The sequence below is a fragment of the Pinus tabuliformis genome, chromosome 8, assembly GCF_031772625.1.
Source record: "Pinus tabuliformis cultivar Carrire ecotype Pingquan chromosome 8, CPIR1, whole genome shotgun sequence".
NCBI lineage: Eukaryota > Viridiplantae > Streptophyta > Pinopsida > Pinales > Pinaceae > Pinus > Pinus tabuliformis.
In genome coordinates, this window is record NC_142294.1 from 979,783,607 (window position 1) to 979,804,001 (window position 20,395).

Sequence of the window (20,395 nt, forward strand, 5' to 3'; positions counted from 1 at the left end):
GTCTAAAATTTATTTTAATCGGAATAACGTCATTGTTCCCTTATTGATCTTAGGTTGAGAAAATGGAGTCCACCAACCAAGGATTTCCCCTTGGGGGAAATCCTAGACCTTTCTCCTCTTGGGGAGATGTTGTTGCACCTCATATGGCCACATTGTCCCCTCCAGGATTGAAAATTGGCTTGCCAGTATGGCTTTTCTCGACCTCTGTCGTTCAAAGCACTGTGATTCCTGAGCAATCAAATCAGCAACTAGATGATACTAAGGTTACCCCCCAATCTTCTAATTCATTTGTTTCTCCCTCTCCTTCTTCCTCTTCACTTGGTGAAGATAGTAAAACTAAAAACCAAGTAACTAAGAAGAAGAAGAAAGGGAAGGAGAAGAAGAAGAAGGAGCCAACGACAAAAAGGGGCAACCGTACATCGTCTAGCAAAAATCCACACACTGCACCATCCAAACCTAAATCTCCATGTGTCATCTGCAAAGGGGACCACTATCATCGAGATTGTCCTTGCATTCCACGGATCTTAAGGGACTAGTCCCCCTGCTTGCACAATCCGGTGTCATCAACCTCTGACGATCATGTTGAGAGTACACCATCAACTAGTGAAAACGAAGTCACCGAATAGAAAGGAAAGTCTAAATTTCCTTGCAAACTGTGTGAAGGCGATCATGCCCTCCATCATTGTCCCTTCTTGGATGAAGCTAAAAGAGTCTTGGATAATCGTCTTGCATCAACGCAGTGACTCCCTCCTGGATACAAGAAACTCTTGCCGAGTCCATTGCTAGTTGAAAATCTGACTAACGCACCTTTGTTGTCGATTGAAGCACCTGTCATTGAAGATAAACCATCTAAGTCCACATCAGACCAAAGTCAACAGGTTGAGATGGCAATTGAGCCCATCTTGTCTTCAGAGGATCTACCTTCAGATGATACAGTTACCAAAGAGAATGAGAACGACACCGTTCAAATTCTTTTCGTAAACACAGACTCTGATGAACAAGGAGCCAATCTATCCATTCCTTTACCGCAGGAAGGAAGTTTGTCAGAGATGTATCCAGCTGTTTATTCGGTCCCACCTCCAAGCAACCTAGTTGTCTCCTTCGATTGGAATCTACTAGGCAGAACCCGTTTACCATCTAATGTACCATTCTGAATCATAGTGCAAACTTACCGAATGGTCATGGTTGGTACCATCATAGATGAAGGGGCTTCTGTGAGTATCCTTTCCTCAATTGCTTGGAAAGCACTTGGTTCACCATTGCTTTTTCCTGAGATGCAAAATCTAACAGGCTTCGACAAAGGAACCAGTCGACCGTTAGGGATCCTTCCAAATTTGCCTATAACTTTGAGAAGGAAAACCATTTATCTGAATGTAATGGTAGTCCAAGGACCTTTATATTAAAATATACTCCTTGGTCATGACTACATTTATAGCATGGGAGCTATTGTTTCCTCACTCTTCCGAGTGATGTGTTTTCCACATGAAGGCAGAGTGGTCCAGCTCGTAGACCAACTTTCATTCCCTGGTTCACACATAACTAATAGTCAAATGCCATCCCTAACAGGTCTTTTTGTGCAAGGAATGTCTCATCAATCTCCAGTCCATCCACCTGATGAGCGCGAGTGATTCGGTGGTTGTGACTGAAACCCAGGGGGCATGCACCCTGGTCTGCTTCGGCAGGAAAACTTCAGGTATAGGGTAGGTTTCCACGGAGGATATATGATTGGTCTGACACACCTGTCTGTTTAGGAAAATGGGATTAGAGCGGAATAAGATACCTCTGTCAGAAGGTATGCCTTTCCCAACAGAACAAATGTTTTGTCTACAAATTGAAGGGTAACCTGGAAACTCTACTTCGCTATACCTGGGGGCATGCAAACCTTTTTGCATGAAAGTGAAAAGCGACCATTTATTTTCTTAGTTTGTAGATTCTTAACCCTTTAAACTCATAGGATTGGTCATTCGTAGCTTACATAATAAAAGGAGTCGGAGCAAAATTTCGAATGGTGCAAGCTCCCTAAAAATTGAACCTATCAATGAAACATCCTTATTATACGACTGGCACGAGCAGTTTTACGCAAAGTTCAAGCTCGTTAAAAATTAAACCTAGCAATGAGCATATGTTCCACTAGAGTTTAAGCTCATTAAAAAATGAACCCACCTTGTAAATAACCATTGTGAACACATTATCATCAGCTTTTGAGCCTTGGTCATGTTCTTACTATCACCTCCACTCTATTTTAGCCGATCATATGCCTCCATTTGATTGTTTACCCCTTTAGAGGAACAACTGCGACAAGTGATTCTATTAGCCATCCTCTTAACACTGCCATGATTCGAAAGTTCCAACCCTCACTGGAACCAGCTGCTACCCGAAAATATCACTCGTTCCTAAAAAAGGAGTCTCCTTTAATCTATTTTCATCTGACTCGTAAAATATGAAAAGATTGCCGAGCAATTGGCCTCTCTAGCTCGTTAAAGTGATTGGAAGTGCCATCCCTCCTCTAGATTTTAATCTTTTTGGACCTGAGGGATTATTGCACAAAAATATCGAGCGTTTGTCTTGTTTGGCTCGTTAAGACTATCGAAAATTCATCCCTTTCGCATTGTTTTATAATTTTTCAGACTTAAGGGATTATACTATGAAAAAGGAATATTGGATTTTCCTTTCCGTCTCTTTTCAGACTCTCTAAAAATTGAAAAGGACCAAGTTATCCTTGTTGTTAAACTCGTTAAAACAATAGCGACAAACTTATCCATTCAGACAAGAGCAAGTTTCACTGTCGCTAGGCTTGTTAAAACATAGCGTTGGGTTTGCCCGAAGGGCAAATTATAGAACAAGCATATGTTATCCTCCTCAAGCTTGACAAAAATAAAGAGGTACTGGTTAGCAATGACTGGGGAAAATTGGTAAGAAAACTTGAAGAAACTTTATTGGTAGCAGGCCTCTCTTGAACATGACACTTTCACTCCATCACCATGATTGAGTTGGGTTGGGTTATTCTGTTCACCAGTCATATCACCATTGGTCCACTGTACCATCCATTTTTGGGGTTAACGCTACCAATCCATTTTAGTTTCGCTGATGTGTTCAAGAGAAGTCACTCAGAGAATTCACCAACCCATCTTGTTTCTCATCCGCTGCAATAACTTCACGCTTCATTCTTTCATGACCGCCACCCTGAACCTTGTATCATCAGATCGTTTTCACCTCCACAAAGTCATTTGCTCCATTCTGTGTTGTAGATGTGGTATTCATTAATTCCCTCCTACGAAGGGTCACTTCTTGTTGACATCAGCTCATTATCCAAGAATCCAACCTAGGAACAACCCTTTCAGTACTTTGAGGCTTGCATGCCTTAATGGCAAGTTTCTCACTTCCGGCGACAGGTTTATATTAATGGCTTTCGATCGAAAGATTTTGCGTGTTGTTCGACGTCGACTCATGTATTCACACCACGTGAATTATACTGTAGTACCTTGAGGGTCATCATCATCATCGGTGATTCCTCTCGCACCTGTTAACAGCTTACATCATTGGCTGGTAATCAGGCGATGTCTTTCCACGTTCGACATCAGAACATATTTTCACATGGATCGACTTGTACTTTCAAGTGAAGATTGAATGAGTTTTGAAGACCCTGGATCTAGTTTCATCCATCCGAGCTGTGATATATTCAAGAAAATAAAGACATCAAATGTACATCATTGCTGCACAAATAATCATCCAAACTAAGGGATGATGTCTCTACTAGAATCATCAGTTTGCACACAGATGGTTTTCTATCCTATGTACATGAAAATGAAATTATCAAGCTGAGCATGGGAATGCCCACCTCAGCTAGATCATGAAAATATTATGAAAAACCTCGGATCCTCATTATAAAGCATTTCACCCGACATCAAAAAGATTTACGACCTCATGCTTTAGGGGGCAACTGTTATAGACATATTTGGGCACTGCAACCCCAATCACATATGTCCATAAACCAAGGGCTTCTAAGTCCCTAAAAGTTTTGTTTCATACCCTAAAGGAGCAAGTTCAGCTGATTACATCATCTCCTAGAAATTCTCCATGAAAAACTACTCAGAACTGGTCAAAACATGACCATACAGACTGCCCAGTGCTAAGGGTGCGATGCATCTCACCTGCCACATGCAAAAAGTGTGATGCATACTGGAAAGCCCTTCTGTAGGGTGTGATGAGTGAGAGTAGACAAATGGCACAAGAAGTTTGCTAGGTGGAGACCCTTAGAATCTTCTAGAAGCTGCTCATTTGACACTTGCCTCCCTGAATTCGTCCAAGGAGAAATAAGAGATCATGGAATCTCCAAGTGGAACCAAGAACTATCAGAGAGATGACGCTAATCAAAATCCCAGAAGCTGACTCACCCCTCTGCAAATATCTATATATGGATCCCTCATCCTAGAGATCCAGAGGTTGGAATTTGGTAATTTGCAAAGAAGTGGTGTTGGTTTCTCTTTGAAGACATTGTTGGGTGTTCTTGCTTTGTATGAGGTGAAGAGGGCTTTCAAGCTGGGAGGATGGCACTGGGTCAGATCAAGTGGTTGTAATCCTCTCTTCTACTACTTCTATCAATAAATCTATTTGAGTTTTCCTCCATATTCTTGTGTATCTCTGAATATTGTGTTGATATATGCATTCGTATGGTCAATATATATCTGATCCTATATTGTTTACAATGATATATCTCTATGCTTTGATGGTATTATGTTGTTGTGACTCTACAGGTGCTCTTTGAAGCAGGACAAGTAAGGAAGAAATGGAAAGATTCTATCGAAGGGGAAAGGAAACAAGCAAGGAGCCAAGCAAAAGATTGAGGTTGGTACTCTCTGCTTCTTTCTCATCTATCTCTCGTAAAGGAAAACACAAGTGACTTTAGTTTGTTTGTTTCTAAGATAGCTACCCATCTTAGTGGGACTAGCAGTTCTGAATAGACACTATTTTTCCCGATAACATGGTCAGTGACTTTTATGAAGGGCGTTTAATTATTCAAGCTCTAATATTGTTTGCAATTAATGGCCCAATGCATTCTTAAAGCACCAGTGCATTCATAGAACTAACACCCTGATGCTACAAAATATTATTTCCAGTCCCGATGCATTATTCAAATTAATAACATCGATTGTTTTATATTAGTAGTGCACCGATGCTTTTATACAAATCATACACATTGGTGCTGCGAGTTTAGATAAAAGCACTTAGTCTACAATATTTTTTTTATTTCCCCAGTGTCGTCCCTAAAAAGAACGCCTAAGGAATTTTTTAAATATATATGCATCGGAGCAATATACATTTCAAGCACTAGTGTTCTTTGCATTCAACGCCTCGGTGATTTTAGTTATGTATGAAACCCCAGTGCTTTTATATATTTAGCACATCGGTGCTATTTTTCCAAGAAGCACACCACTAAAAAAACATCTACTAAAACCTCTAGCCACCTAGATTTTTTCAGTTGTGATGAAGTTCCATTATAATATCTGCTAAAACATCTGCTACCGTAAACAAATGTTTTAGCAAATGTTTTTTTTAAATCTTTTGCCAATTTTATAACACTAAAAAACTTGTCATAACCTCTCCCAGAAGGTATTTTCCTTGTACTCTAATAATAATATATTTTTAAGGTCTCGGCTAAACATACTCCAAATTGGTGTATGAGACTCCTTTTTTTGTGGGACAAGGGACCCAATCCAAGTAGGAATTTAGTTGTGAATTATATATGCGTGTACATAATCTATCCCCTCTGGCATTGATCATGTGAAATTTTACAAGAAATATATATATATATATATATATATATATATATATATATATATATATATTTTTTTTTTTTTTTTTTTTTTTCCTACGGAAAAATTGTAACATCTATTAAAAAAATTAAAATGTTACATGTGTACATGCACAAGTGCATTCAACCATTTTCCTGAAAGACATATGAATGTTCCTAAGACATCATAGATTATCTACAAAATAATATCATTTACCTAGAAAAACTAAGTTTCTCCTTTTTACCTTTTTTTCTTTGTACATGTTATCACCTGGATTGAACCTCAGGCTGAAGGAAGGTAATGCCAGGGTAACCACAAACCATGCTTAGTCAAGTAGCTAGCCCTACTAGGCCGGGAGAGGGCTCTCTCCATAAGGATCTCAACCAATATGACTGGATTAGAAAAAGTATATTAGGCTAGGTATAGTAGCACAAGGTTTGATTGGATTTTGAAGGGGTTTTGCTGGATCAGGAGGAGTTGGACAATTAGGGCTAGGGAATTAGGTCAAAATTGCAGGGTGTTCAATGGGGCAAGGTAGGCATAAGTTTTAACACTCTAGGTCTTGGTGGGTGAGGTGTTTAAGACTGGTGAGAGTCTAGGAAGAGCATGTGATTATCCTGGATCCTTCCCAAACTGTAGAAAACATAAAATGGTTAATATTTTCCCAAAGTAGAGCAGTGATGTAATGAATTCTGCCTATGGACTTGAAAACATTCACTTAGAAGCAATGAAATGATTAAAGAAATACAAAAAACATACTAACATATGATCACAAGAGAAGAAATTGTACTAAAGCTCCATACCACATGGATCCCAGAAAAATAGCTACAATTCTTATTAATCTCCTGCTAAACTGCTACAAAATGATGTACAATCAAGGTATAAGCATCCACTTGTGTCCAACCCTTTACAATGAGAAAGAAGAAAAAGATATAGGCACTGATTCAACCTCCTCCCATCCTCAAGGGTTGAATACCTAATATGACGAGCTAATCTAACCAACATTGAACAAGAAACTGGAATCTAGGAATCCTAGCAACTTGCCTCTAAAAGTGAGGAAACTGATTCATTTGTGCTCAAAATGACTTTTAATATAATGAATCTATCCTCTACTACTAATTATCCATCATATCTACAGTCAAAATCATCATTTACATTAGTAAAACATCCTCCATGAGAGAAAATCCAAGATCACAGTCAAAACACAGTGAAATGGAAATCCTATGCAAAATTTGTCCTATGCACAGTGCCACTAGCCCAACAGGCAATGCCACTTTCAGGTCCATTTTGGAAGCCTTTCCGGCATCCCAATTGAGCACATGATAGCTCATTGGAAAGGTATTCAAGTATAATTTCCAAAAAACCTAGAATTTATTCATTTGAAGCTCATTTGGCCCCTCAAAAGTTGATTCTTCCAAGACTGCTTCTGTGTGTCCAAAAAGTGGCATAAAGGTCATTTTTAGGGTTTTTTTGACCTTTTGGTGGACCAGTTCTGCCTCAAAAACTTAGAAAATCCATAGGATTCATGTAATCATTGCTATGAATCTAAAAATGCAAGCCATTTGTCTATTGGATGCCCCTAGGGGAAGCGCATCGCCAGTGGTGCTGCGCGTTGAGCCAGATTTTCTGTGTGTGCAATTTCCAAAATTTGCAAAAAGCAAAATCTCCTCCAAACCTGACCCAAATTGGTGAGAAATACCACCATAAAGCATCTTGATGAGCCAAGGAAGCTTCAACAAGCAACCTAAGCCGATCCTCCTCTTTTTTTCCCTTTAGAACCCGCCTTAGCCTAGCTTTCATCTTTCTGACCCTCATGTTGCAAATTTTGTTTCGGGTTCTGTAATGGTAGGCTATGTGTCTAATCATCTGATTGTCCCTATTGGCCTTTTGCAACAACTTCTATAGGTGAAAATTGACTCTGTCAAACCAAGTCTCCCTATCGTCCTCAATTTCCTTTTCAATAGCAGACAAAGTGACCGGTGCCTCCTTGTCACTTTGTCATTTTACCTTGAGAAGTTCCAGCTCCATGAAGGTCTGCTTGTCACTCAATTGCTTGTTCTCTTGTTCCAAATATGTGATGACATACTTGGATCTCTCTAAATTATCCATCAATTCTTGGACTTGAGCCTCCTTTTCCTGTATGATGATGTCCTTTATTTTTCTTCATCCTAAGCCTCTAAGTCAATTGTTTGAGTATAATGTTGCTCAGGCTCATCATGCTCTGTCAAATCAAAATCTCTCTCTTCCTCCCCATCATCAAAACTTTCCTCTGACATCTTTTCTTTCCCTTTGTGCAGCTGCTACACCCGTACCTACTGTGTTGATGAAGAAAGCAAAGCCCCTTCCACATCTTGTGGAGCTAGCGTTTGCCTATGAGTTGATGAAGAAGGCAAGGTCCCTTCCACATCTTGTGGATCAAACACTTGCCTATCAGCTGCAAAAAATCTCCTTGTGCCCCTATGATATGTCATGTAGGTCCCGGACACCTCAGTAGCTCTAGTCTCTTTGGCCTTCTCATCTGTTTTCACCTTAGCACTACTAGATGGTCCCCCTGATTCTTGAGACACTAGTGGAGGAATTTGAGGACCCCTGGAGATTTCATGAGCAACAAATGTCTCCCAAGAGATGTTGAGGAGGATAAGATGATGAAGCACAATCATCTTGATCAGGGAATAATGATAGAGACTACTCATCTGCTAAGGGTATGGATTTTTCTGCACAAAATGGGCCATCTTCTCAATATTCCTGAACGAGAAATAAGGGAGGTTTAACATCCTCACCTTGGTAAAATGCATGAGAATCCTGATGTGATAGGTGTACAGCCTGGAAAATCTTACCTCACAAGTGAAATATTTCATGATGATTTTCATCATGGGGGCATACTTGTCTTCAAGGAATCTGAAAGGAAAAAGTATTTTCACCTCATTTTTGTACTTGGTTTGATATAAGGCTCATAATAATGTTCATCCAGGTCTTGTGCCTTTTACCATTTCCCCCCTACATTCAGAATCTTGGTTGCATCTGCAATAATGGAGGGTGAGACTATGAATGCCACCCCAACAAGAGTCACCTTGTTGTCTCGAAGATTGGCTACAAAGAGCCTGGTGAGCTCTGGATGGTTTTGAACTCTCTCTACTTTCTCATTGAACTCATAGCACCCTAGATGTCTGAAACAAGTGACAACTAACTGAGAGGCCTGCAATTCTCTGAGGTTTGATGGCTCTTCCCTAATAATTCTACCTCCCTTATGTGGTTTACTATGATGCCGAGGTCTATCTGTTGAACTGTCACTTCCTGTGTTTTCCTCCTCCTCATAGTCTTGGTCTTCTTTGTCCATGTTTGCAATGTTTGAGGCTGTACACTCCAAGAAAAGGGATAAAGGGAATGAGTAAAAGTGATTTAGGAGTGAGGGAATGGGAGATGACCTTGTGAGGTATTTTCGTAGGCTAGAAAATGAAGGTAAGGATATGAATTATGAAAGAGAGGGAGATGGGTTTGGGACCTTTTTGAAATATAACTTGTGGGATGAAGGATGAGGGGGTATAGATGTTATGGTGTGATGTAGGGAAGGGGTTTAGGGTTTAGTGATAGGTGGTGGGAGAAATAGAGGGGATTAGCGTTTCTAGAATGTAATTGAGGGAGAAACTAGGGTTTGACATTTTTCATGGTAAATTCCTTTAAACACTACAATTTCAACTTCAATGATGAGGTAGAGGGAGTGCACTTACTTGTTTGAGAGATGAGAGGGTTCTTTGGAAGTTTTTATGAAGTTTGGAGGCTTTCTGGTCTTTGCTGCTCAACACGTAGTGCCAATTACAGACACGCAGCACCACCTCTCAACATGAAACGCAGTGTAATTTTCACTACTGAAACCTCCCAATGCGCAACACCCATCTCAGACGCACAGAGCCACCTCCTGAACGCGCAACGCCAACTCTCTTGCTTGAAACACGCAACGCCAGACTACAGAAGCGCAATGCCACTTCATGCCCACTTTTGACTATCTTCCTGATGTCCAAATTGGGTGTGTGATATCTTGTTCGAAATTTTGTCAAGTTTACTTTCCATAACATCTTGAAGTTCTCAATTTGGAGCTCATTTGCCCTATCAAAAGCTCAATCTCCCAAGACTGATCAAAATGTGCTGAATGAGGCTACCAAAATACAGATTGTTGTTGCAGTCAACTATTGGAGGTCTTCCTCAAATTCAAATGGAGCTCATGATATCTCATTGGAAATCTCTCTATGTCTAGTTATCATTTGGCTCATCAAGAAATTCTTTTGGACATTCCATCTAGGAGAAATCTTGATTTTCCCAAGGTCACTCTAGAAGTGTAGCAACTCTCTCGTGGCAAATGGTTGTTTGGACATTTCTCCCAAACCATGAGACCTGTGTAAAACCTGAAGGAGGTTTTTCTTCTTGGTTCTATTATGGAAAAAACCCTCTCTCACTTTTGTCAAATTCAACTTTTATTTCTCAGAAAATTCATTTGAATAAATATTATCCCGATATGTGGAACAGGGAATTTGTAGAAATAAAGGGAAATGAAGGGGATGAGGGGATTCTAAATTCTTGATAAAATTTTGGGAAGTAGGGAGGGATGTTAGGAAGTAAGGGAAAGTGGAATTTCAAGTATTGAGTGAGGGGAAGGGGTCCAAAAGGGAAAAACACAAGCCTAACCTAGAAAAGTGTCAAATTGTAGCAATAGGCTAGGGTTTGTGGTAAAATGATGAATTTGAGGGATATCAATGATGGGAAGTGTTTAAGAATGTATATTAAGGATAGGGGAAGGTGTATGAGCATTAGGATACAAGTTTTTTTGATGATTTAACCATCCAAGAAAAATTACCTTCAAAACCCTAGGAGAGGGAAATGAGCCTTACCTAAGCACAATTGAAGCACTAACAAGGTGTAAAATGACCAATTGGAACCTGAAATAATGATGAAAACTCTTTGAATGATGGTACACTCAGCCAAATGGTGACATGAACCAATACTTGGAAGAATTTGGAAGGAGTGAAAACAAATCCTAGACTTAATACCCAATGACCAAATTTTTACTTGAAGACTCACTGAAATGAAAAAATTTGACTTTGACACCCTAAGATCACTTTATAAGATCATATTTGATCACTAGTGGCAATATACAAATACTGACTCTAACAGTACATTTTTCCAAATCCTATGCTTTGGATTTTCCATTACAATTTCCATGTATTCACCATCTAATTTTATGGGAACTTGCTTATCTCAGTCCAAAATCTCAGATACATCTTTTCATTTTATTCTAACTGGTCCATGATTCTTTCCATTTTCCTCTTGCCGATTTTCAAGACCCTAAATCATTGTCTTAATTGTTAGATTTCTCAGCATGATTAACCGAATCCTTCTGCTTCTTTTATCCCTCCTCCACTTAGGGGGCTTATTGATTTTGTTCTTCTAGTTGTTGATGATTCTTGTTTGATTCTTCCTCTTTATTATCTAAAAAGGGTTAATCTCTAAATTTCCATCCCTTTGGTTTTTGGGATCCCTTCTTTGTCCTTTTTCTTGCTTGAGGGCAAGAATTATGTAGGTGCCCTATCTGATGGTAGATCCAATACCTGAAAGTAGTGTTTTCAAAATCTAACAATTGTGTCCACTTGAAATCTTGATGAACTAGATGGATGCAATATGGTAAGCCTTTTCTTAGGTCTATCTCCATGCAAATACAAGAAAAATTAAAGATACCTTTTTTCAACTCGTTCTTGATCCATCTTCAGAAATCTCCCCAATGTATTTCCAATACCTTCTAAAACCTGGTGGTGCCAAAAAGGAAGAGGGAGATTATGAATCCTTACCCATACTAGGATCTTCATAACCACAATTATTGTTGCATCAAAAGTGGGAAACCATGGAGTTACGAAGAGACCTTCCCTTCCCCAAAACCATGAACCCTCATTGATGATGTTTTCTAGATCTTCCTGATTGTCAAATTGAACCACAAAAAATCCCTTTGCACATAGGTAAATATCACATTTTTTGGCCCAGTTGAGGCATATCCATTGATTAAGTTCTTTGTATTTGGGCCAATAGCCACTAAAGTGACAAATAAGAGATTTAACTTGGAGAATGATGAAGAGACCACTTACTTCTAGAAATTGTACTAACAGATATGGTGCTTTTTGTTGGCATTATGGCACAGGTTTGGAGCTATGGCACAGGTGTTGTCCTTGATGGAAACTCTCTCTGGTGACAAATATCAGTTCAGGCTTTCAAAATGAAGGAAAAGACATATACGCAGGTTCACCTAGACTAAGGCGCATATAGACGCGAGTTAGACGTTACAAAGGCGCGTATGCGTATACACTCACTTTCACGCAAGGAAAAGCGCGTATATGTTGGAGAGATTAATTTTGGTCCGTGGTAGTTAGTCCTTGGTATTTGAACCTATGGTTTTGGACCATGGTATCTCGTCAAAAGTGTTGATCCCATGTATTGGGTCCTTGGTATTGTGAAAGTCCTAAGACTATAAAAGGGGAAGGAGATCATTTGGCAAAGGATCATCTGAATTAATTGAATACCTAATAAGTGTTAGATCTGAAATATTGGTGATTGGGGTTATGGTGCAGATCTGGATCTGGATGAAGGAGGAACCGTAGCACAAAGAGAAAGATAAGTTCTATTGATGGGTCATAATCTTCAGGCTTGAATGATAGTATCTTTGTATGATTTTGATCTGTTATATGTGGGGCATGCTTGATCTATAAATCTAATACTCTGGGCTAATTAGTGTCTGAATTTTTGAAAGAGTGAATTATCCTTTATAGATCTATACGCAGGTTCAGTGAAGTGAAGGCGCATATACACGTTGTTTTGGTAAGGGAAAGAAGCGTATACGCAGGTTGGCTTTGACACAGAAGCGTATACACGCAGGTTTCTAAATAGTGAAGTAGTGTACATCTCTTTATTTATGTTCTAGCTACTTCTGTTAGTGCTGCAGTGTTCTGGGTTTAGAATTGGTGTGTGGTTACAATTACTGTGTTCTGGGTACAACTTTCAGAGAAGTGTTTATTTTTTATTCAGTTTGATTGGTGAAAAGGTGATTGGTTGAAGCATAAATTCTTGATTGATGTTCATGGATCCAGTCTGAAAATTTATGAAACGTGGTCCCTGGAAGAAAGAGAAGGTTGTAGCATTCTGTAGGCTAGCACCTACGTACTAGTATCTTGGCTAGTGCAAGAGCTAAGGGGGTTGTAGCTCCCTTCCAGGAGAAGCTGGAGAACAAGAGAGGGTTGTAGCTCTCTGCAGGTTGCAGCCTGTGTACTGGTAAAGGACTGCACCAGTACATTGTAAAAATAAGTTTCTAATTAAAAGAAGATAGAGATGAATTGCAGCAGGTGGTTTTCACCCACATTGGGTTTCCACCTTATATCTTGTGTTCTTGTGTGTGATTGTCTTCTGATCTGTTTTATTGTTTCTGGTTACTGGTTATTTAATTCCGATACACATATTAACAATCAACATCTGAAAGATAAAGTAAATTATAAGTTTGCATTGTATATGTGGGTTTCCTTCTACATAGTTGCGTATATACGCGGGTCTAATTAACTAAAGTAGCGTATATTATCTGGATTTGAAAAAGGGAATATTTGACTTGATAATACCGATTCACCTCCCCTCTCAGTATTTTTTCCAACAATTGGAATCAGAGCAAGTACTTCTGAAGAAGCTTGATCGCTTGAAGGAAGATCCATCGTCATGAGCAACTATGAGAGAGAAGCATCTATCAGGCCACCAATTTTTGACGGGACAAACTTCGTATCTTGGAAGGTAAGAGTTACTACCTATCTTCAATCTCTTGGTACAGAAGTTGGGATATCATAGATATAGGGTAAACTTTTCCATCAGCAACTCCTACAGATCTGGTTGAGAAGAAGAAATATGAAACAAATGAAAAGGTCGTAAATACTCTGTTAGGATGTCTATCTCAATCAGAATTCGTAAAGGTTATGCAGTATAAATCCGCAAAAGAAATATGGGACAAGATTGTTCTGAGCTATGAAGGAGATGAACAGGTAAAACGAGCAAAAATTCAAACCCTCTGAATTCAGTATGAAAATCTCATAATGCACAATGATGAAAGTGTGGCTAACTATTTCCTTCGTGTAGAAGAGATTGTTAATTGTATGAAAAATTTGGGTGAAGAAATAAAAGAGGTTGTTGTGGTTGAAAAGGTTCTAAGATCTTTGTCCCCTAGGTTTGAATCTAAAGTTTCTGCAATAGAAGAAAAAGAGAGTCTATGAAACCTTACCATGTCACAGCTGCATAGAATTCTGACTGCTTATGAAATGAGGAAAGGAGGACCATAAGATAGGAGAGAAGCTGCCTTCAAGGCTTCAGGCAAAGGAGATTACTATGAGTCAGGACACGTGTCAGAAGAAGAAGAAGAATCAAATTTTGTCAAAAACCTTCAACGGGGTGTTGGACGATTCCGAGGTAAGTTACGTTTCAAATGTTTTTCTTGTGGAAGAGTCGGTCACTATGCTGCCAATGTTAGGATATTCCGACACATAGGATATAGTTAAGTTCAACTTGGTCTAGCATAGAGTTAGGTTAGAGTTAGGTAAAGTGTGTTTCTTTACCGTTGTACATTTTGTAACTTACAATCCGACGGTCACAATATGTAGTGATCCGACGGTTCACTCTCACCTCGGTATTACCGACACTTGATCCGTGGCTTGACACCCGATTGGTCCATGAGTTCTATTTAAAGCGCATGGAGGGTCATTGTTCGGGTAATCCGTGTATGAGAGAAGCTTATGTAAATTTTCATTCTTTGATTAATAAATTGTCTGTACCCACGTTGGGACAGGCCGTGGACTGTTTCCCTCCTTGCACTCTGAGGGTTTTAACCACGTCAAAAATACTGGTGTATTGATTTGAGATCTGGTTGTGAGCGGTGTCCTTTTGGTATTCTTTCTGAGGAACTTACCCTGTAAATTCCTACATGGTATCAGAGCAATTTTAGGGCCGCGTCCGTTGGTGATCCAAATCTGAAGCCGGTAGAACTGCATGCGGCTGTCGTTTCCTAGATCTGCTGTTTCTGACTGCTTTCGGGCCGAGAGGAATGCTCTGTTGCGTTCGGAGCATCTGTTTCAGTGAGGAACCCCTTTCGTTTCACGCGAAAAGGTTTCCGGTAGCCCTAGCTGCGTCATTTTTCAGATCGGGAGGTATACAGTGTTTTTTTGCAGTTTACTGTCATTTTCTCTCTGCTTATTTCGGTTTCGGTTTATTTAGCCTTTTTTTTTCCCGGATCTATACCTTTCATTTCTGCGTATGCTCTTTGCCCTGCGACTCTGTGCGATCTGGGCAAATCAGAAACAGAAAGAAAGGATTTTTCTCATGCGTATGCTCTTTTCCCTGCACCTTAGTGTGATCTTGGAAAATCAGAAACATTGAGAAAAATATTTAGTTTTTCGGTTAAAAGCTAACTTTGAGTTTTTTTTTAAAATTCTAGTTTTTTGGCTAAAGCTAACTTTGAGCCGTAAGGTTCGTTTTTCTTTGCATATTCGTGTTGGGTTTTGTGTTTTGTGTTTTGTAGGGGAAAAGAGCCTTCCCAAGGCAAGCACGCAAATCGAGCCCCCCCCCCCCCCCTCTCTCTCTCTCTCTCTCTCTCTCTCTCAAATATTTTGTATAGATCAATTGGTTCAAAGACTTTTTAAGAGAGTAGAGGTCTTGGGTTCAAGTCTCCATTTTGTGGGGGCGGATTTTTTCATTCCCGCACATTCGCGCACTTTGCCGGCAACGTCAACAATTTTTTTTAAAAAGCCATAACTTCTTCATCCGGAAGCCTTTTTCAGAGCCGTTTTTTTTAAAACCGCCTATTTTTTCGAGATCTATCCATTGGACCACTTACTTTCAGCATCTTCAGCTTCAGGTTTTTTTCAAAAATGGAAAGTCCATGCCAAGTCATTCTTGACAGCACTAACTACTTCCAATGGGTAGCCTACATGGGAGATTTACTTAGAAGTAAAGGTCTCTTCAGAATAGCCACAGACCAAGAGAAGAAACCCAAAGATGAAGACAAGGCCGAAAAATGGGAAAATAGACAAGATCAAGCACGTGGTTTGATAGGAATGTCTGTTTCTCCTGATCTTAGATTCCACATTGCAGAAATTGAAACTCCTCATGAAGCATTAGAAAAACTTGCTAAAGTTTTTGGGATTAAAAATGAAATTAGAGCCCATCAACTTGAGAATGAGTTGCTTACTTTGGATCCTAATAATTTTTCTTGCATTGAAGATTTCTTGTCCAAATTCAAGACCCTTAGATATCTCTTGGAAGGTGTTAAAGTTAAGAAAGAAGATGGTAACCTTATTTATTCCATCCTTACTAAGTTGGGACCAGCCTACTCTGTATTTGTTTCCACTTTCCATTCTACAAGGGAAGCTTTCATTTGTCAAGGCAAAGACTACAAACCCCCTTCCTTTGACTCCTTTTGTGATTCCTTAATAAGAGAACAAGAAAAACTCTTACACCTTGGTCTTCTTAATCTTGGAAACTCTTCCTCGAAAGCGTTAGCCGCCCAGCAGCAACCAAATTCAAAGAATCCTAAGAAGTCTTATCCTCAAAGGAATGGTCCTAAACCAACTCAGCCTCAAGATGAAAGATCATTTCAGCAAAATGACAAGACCAATAAAAACAAATGGAAGAGGAGACTGACAGACATTGTAACTTTTGTAATCGAGATGGCCACTTAGAATCTAAATGCTTTAAGAAGATGGAAGCCTTGGAAGCCGCAATGAAGAAACATAACATCCATCTGGAGCCTACTTCAACTTCAACTTCCGGAACGGCACTTTCTGCATGTCATCGTCAATCATCTCAGTCTGGTTATGCATTAAATGTATCTTCTTCTTCTTCTCATTCTCATGAGTGGCTCATTGATTCTGGAGCCTCTTGTCACATGGCCAAAAACCAAGCCATGTTTTCTTCTTTAAATGATTGTAACACCAAAAATATATATGTTGGTGATGATAGATCTCTTAATGTTGTAGGGACTGGAACTGTTCATCTAGACAATGGTCAGTTCAATGATGTATTATGTGTTCCAAACTTATCCTGCAACCTTCTATCTGTCTATCAGATAACTCATTCAGGTGAAGGTAAAATTGTTGAATTTTCACCTCATGATGTTGTAATCAAGGATCTAAAAGATCCTAAACAGATTCTAGCTACTGGTCTTGCTGATGATTCCAAAAGGTTGTATAAGTTTCACAACTTTGGGTCATCCCATCTTCCCTCAGTGTTTGTTGCTCATAATGATGAAGTGAGCAAACTTTGGCATGAGCGGTTTGGTCACTTAAACTATCGCTCCCTTCAGCATCTATGTAAAGAAAATATGGTGACAGGTCTTCCTATGGTATCTTGCAAAGATGGTGTTTGTTCCGGATGTGTACTCGGAAAACATCATCGGGACAGTTTTGACAAACGTGCCTCTTGGCACGCCTCAGCCCCTTTACAGCTTGTGCACAGTGATTTATGTGGTCCTCTTCCTGTTGCTTCATTCTCTGGCTGCAAGTACTTCTTAACTTTCATTGATGATTTCTCTAGACGCACTTGGGTATACTTCTTAAAACTCAAGAGCGAAGTATTTAGCACTTTTTTGGCCTTCAAAGCATTTGTTGAAAAACAATCTGGACATCAAATTCTTAAGCTAAGAACTGATAATGGTGGAGAATATGTTAAAAACGCATTCATCAACTTTTGCACTGAAAATGGAATTCAAATGCAACATACTGTTCCATACACTCCACAACAAAATGGTGTAGCTGAAAGGAAAAATCGCACCTTAAAGGAAATGGCTAATTGTATGCTGCAATCTAAAGGACTCAGTCTTAGTTTTTGGGCCGAAGCAATTAATTGTGCAAATTATATAATCAATCGCACTCCTACTAAGGTTCTAGAGAATATCACTCCAGAAGAAGCTTGGAGTTCCATTAAACCAGATGTAAGTCACTTTCGTGTGTTTGGAAGTGAAGCATGGGCCCATATTCCAGATGAAAAGCATAAAGCTTTAGAACCTAAGAGTGAGAAATGTACTTTTGTTGGATATTCTGAAGATGTAAAAGGTTATAGACTTATTCCATTTAAGTCCAAAAATGTTATCATTAGAAGAGATGTAAAATTTGATGAAAATAAATCGGCCTGCGAGCCTAGTCCGGCGGATGTGCCACCTCTTCCTATCTCTTCTATCTTTGAAAACATTTCTTCTTCTGATGATGAAAGCGAGGATGATAATCCTCCCCCACCTTCTCAGGATCCTCAACTTCCAAGATGGGTCCGTGCTACTCGGGATGCAGCAGGTGATCTTGCCGGTGATCCTACAGATCAGCGACGTACACGTTCTCAGTTTGAAAGAGCCTCTTCTTTACTGGCTCAAGCTCCAGTAAATCATGATCCTGACACTTTTGCAGAAGCTTCAGGCCATCCACATTGGGAAGCAGCTATGAATGAAGAATATCATTCATTGATGACAAATGATACATGGGATCTTGTTCCTCTACCAAAGGGACGCAAACTTGTTAGATGCAAATGGGTTTACAGAACCAAGTATGGACCAGATGGGAAAGTTGATAAACATAAGGCTCGTCTAGTTGCTAAGGGATTTTCACAGGTTGAAGGCATTGACTACACTGAAACCTTCTCTCCAGTTGCCAAAATGAACTCTATCCGCCTTGTTCTTTCCCTTGCTGCCTCTTTAAAATGGGAAGTCCATCAAATGGATGTTAAATCTGCCTTCTTGCATGGGGACTTGCAGGAAGAAATCTATATGGAACAACCCATTGGCTTCATACAAACAGACTCCAGCCTCGTTTGTCGACTTAAGAAATCCCTTTATGGCCTCAAACAAGCTCCTCGGGCTTGGTATGCCAAAATGGATAGCTTTCTTTTAGAATCTGGCTTTTCTAGGTGTCATTCTGACAATACTGTCTACACCAAGAAAGTGGGCAACTCTCTTATCATCCTTGTTCTTTATGTTGATGATCTTATTCTTACTGGTAGTGATCCCAACCTTATAAACCATGTGAAGTCCAGCCTTAAAATGAAATTTGAAATGACAGACTTAGGACACTTACACTATTTTCTCGGTCTTCAAGTCTTGCAATCCCAAGAAGGTATTTTCCTTTCCCAGTCCAAGTATGCTTGTGATATTCTTCGTCATTTTCACATGGAAGACTGTAAGCCAGCCCCTTCTCCCTTTCAGTCTGGAGTTAAACTTTCAGTCTCTTGTACTTCTCCTGAAGTTGATGCTACCTTATACCGTCAACTTGTCGGAAAACTCTTGTATTTAACCCATACTCGTCCTGATCTTTCCTTTGCTGTTGGCCTTGTTGCTCGTTTTATGCAAAACCCCTGTGAAAGTCATTGGAAAGCAGCTAAAAGAATACTTCGTTATGTTCGAGGTACAGTACAGTTTGGGATTCATTACAGTGCCAAAGCAGCTCCTCTGTTAGTTGGTTTCACTGATTCTGATTGGGCTGGTGACCTTGATGATCGGAAGTCTACTGCCGGTTATGTCTTCACTCTTGGTTCAGGACCTATTACATGGGCTTGTAAGAAACAGGCTGCCATTTCTCTTTCGTCAGCAGAAGCAGAGTATCGTGGTGCCGTGGAAGCTAGTAAGGAAGCCTTGTGGCTTCGTCAGATCCTATCAGAATTTGGCTTTGAGCAGCAGCATCCAACCACACTTTGGTGTGATAATCAAAGTGCCATTCAGCTATGCAAAGATCCAGTCCAGCATCAGCGCAGCAAACACATTGAACTACACATGCACTTCATCAGAAAGCTCATTCATGACCATGTTCTTGAAGTGCAATATTGTCCAACGGATGATCAGGTTGCAGACATCTTCACAAAGGCTCTCACAGAGGCGAAGTTCACTAAACTTTGATATATGCTTGGAGTTCAGGAAGTTGTCACTAAGGGGGGATAGGCTCTAGTGCCTCCTTCCTTCTCCTATTGTGTCATATTTGTAAATCCTTCAATCCTATCCCAAGTTGTTCTTAAGGGGGGATGTTAGGATATTCCGACACATAGGATATAGTTAAGTTCAACTTGGTCTAGCATAGAGTTAGGTTAGAGTTAGGTAAAGTGTGTTTCTTTACCGTTGTACATTTTGTAACTTACAATCCGACGGTCACAATATGTAGTGATCCGACGGTTCACTCTCACCTCGGTATTACCGACACTTGATCCGTGGCTTGACACCCGATTGGTCCATGAGTTCTATTTAAAGCGCATGGAGGGTCATTGTTCGGGTAATCTGTGTATGAGAGAAGCTTATGTAAATTTTCATTCTTTGATTAATAAATTGTCTGTACCCACGTTGGGACAGGCCGTGGACTGTTTCCCTCCTTGCACTCTGAGGGTTTTAACCACGTCAAAAATACTGGTGTATTGATTTGAGATCTGGTTGTGAGCGGTGTCCTTTTGGTATTCTTTCTGAGGAACTTACCCTGTAAATTCCTACAGCCAAATGTCCTCATAAGGATAACATTGACAAGGGGAAGGAACTTGTTAGATGGAAGAAGAAATAGAATGCAAATAAGAAAAGCTATTAC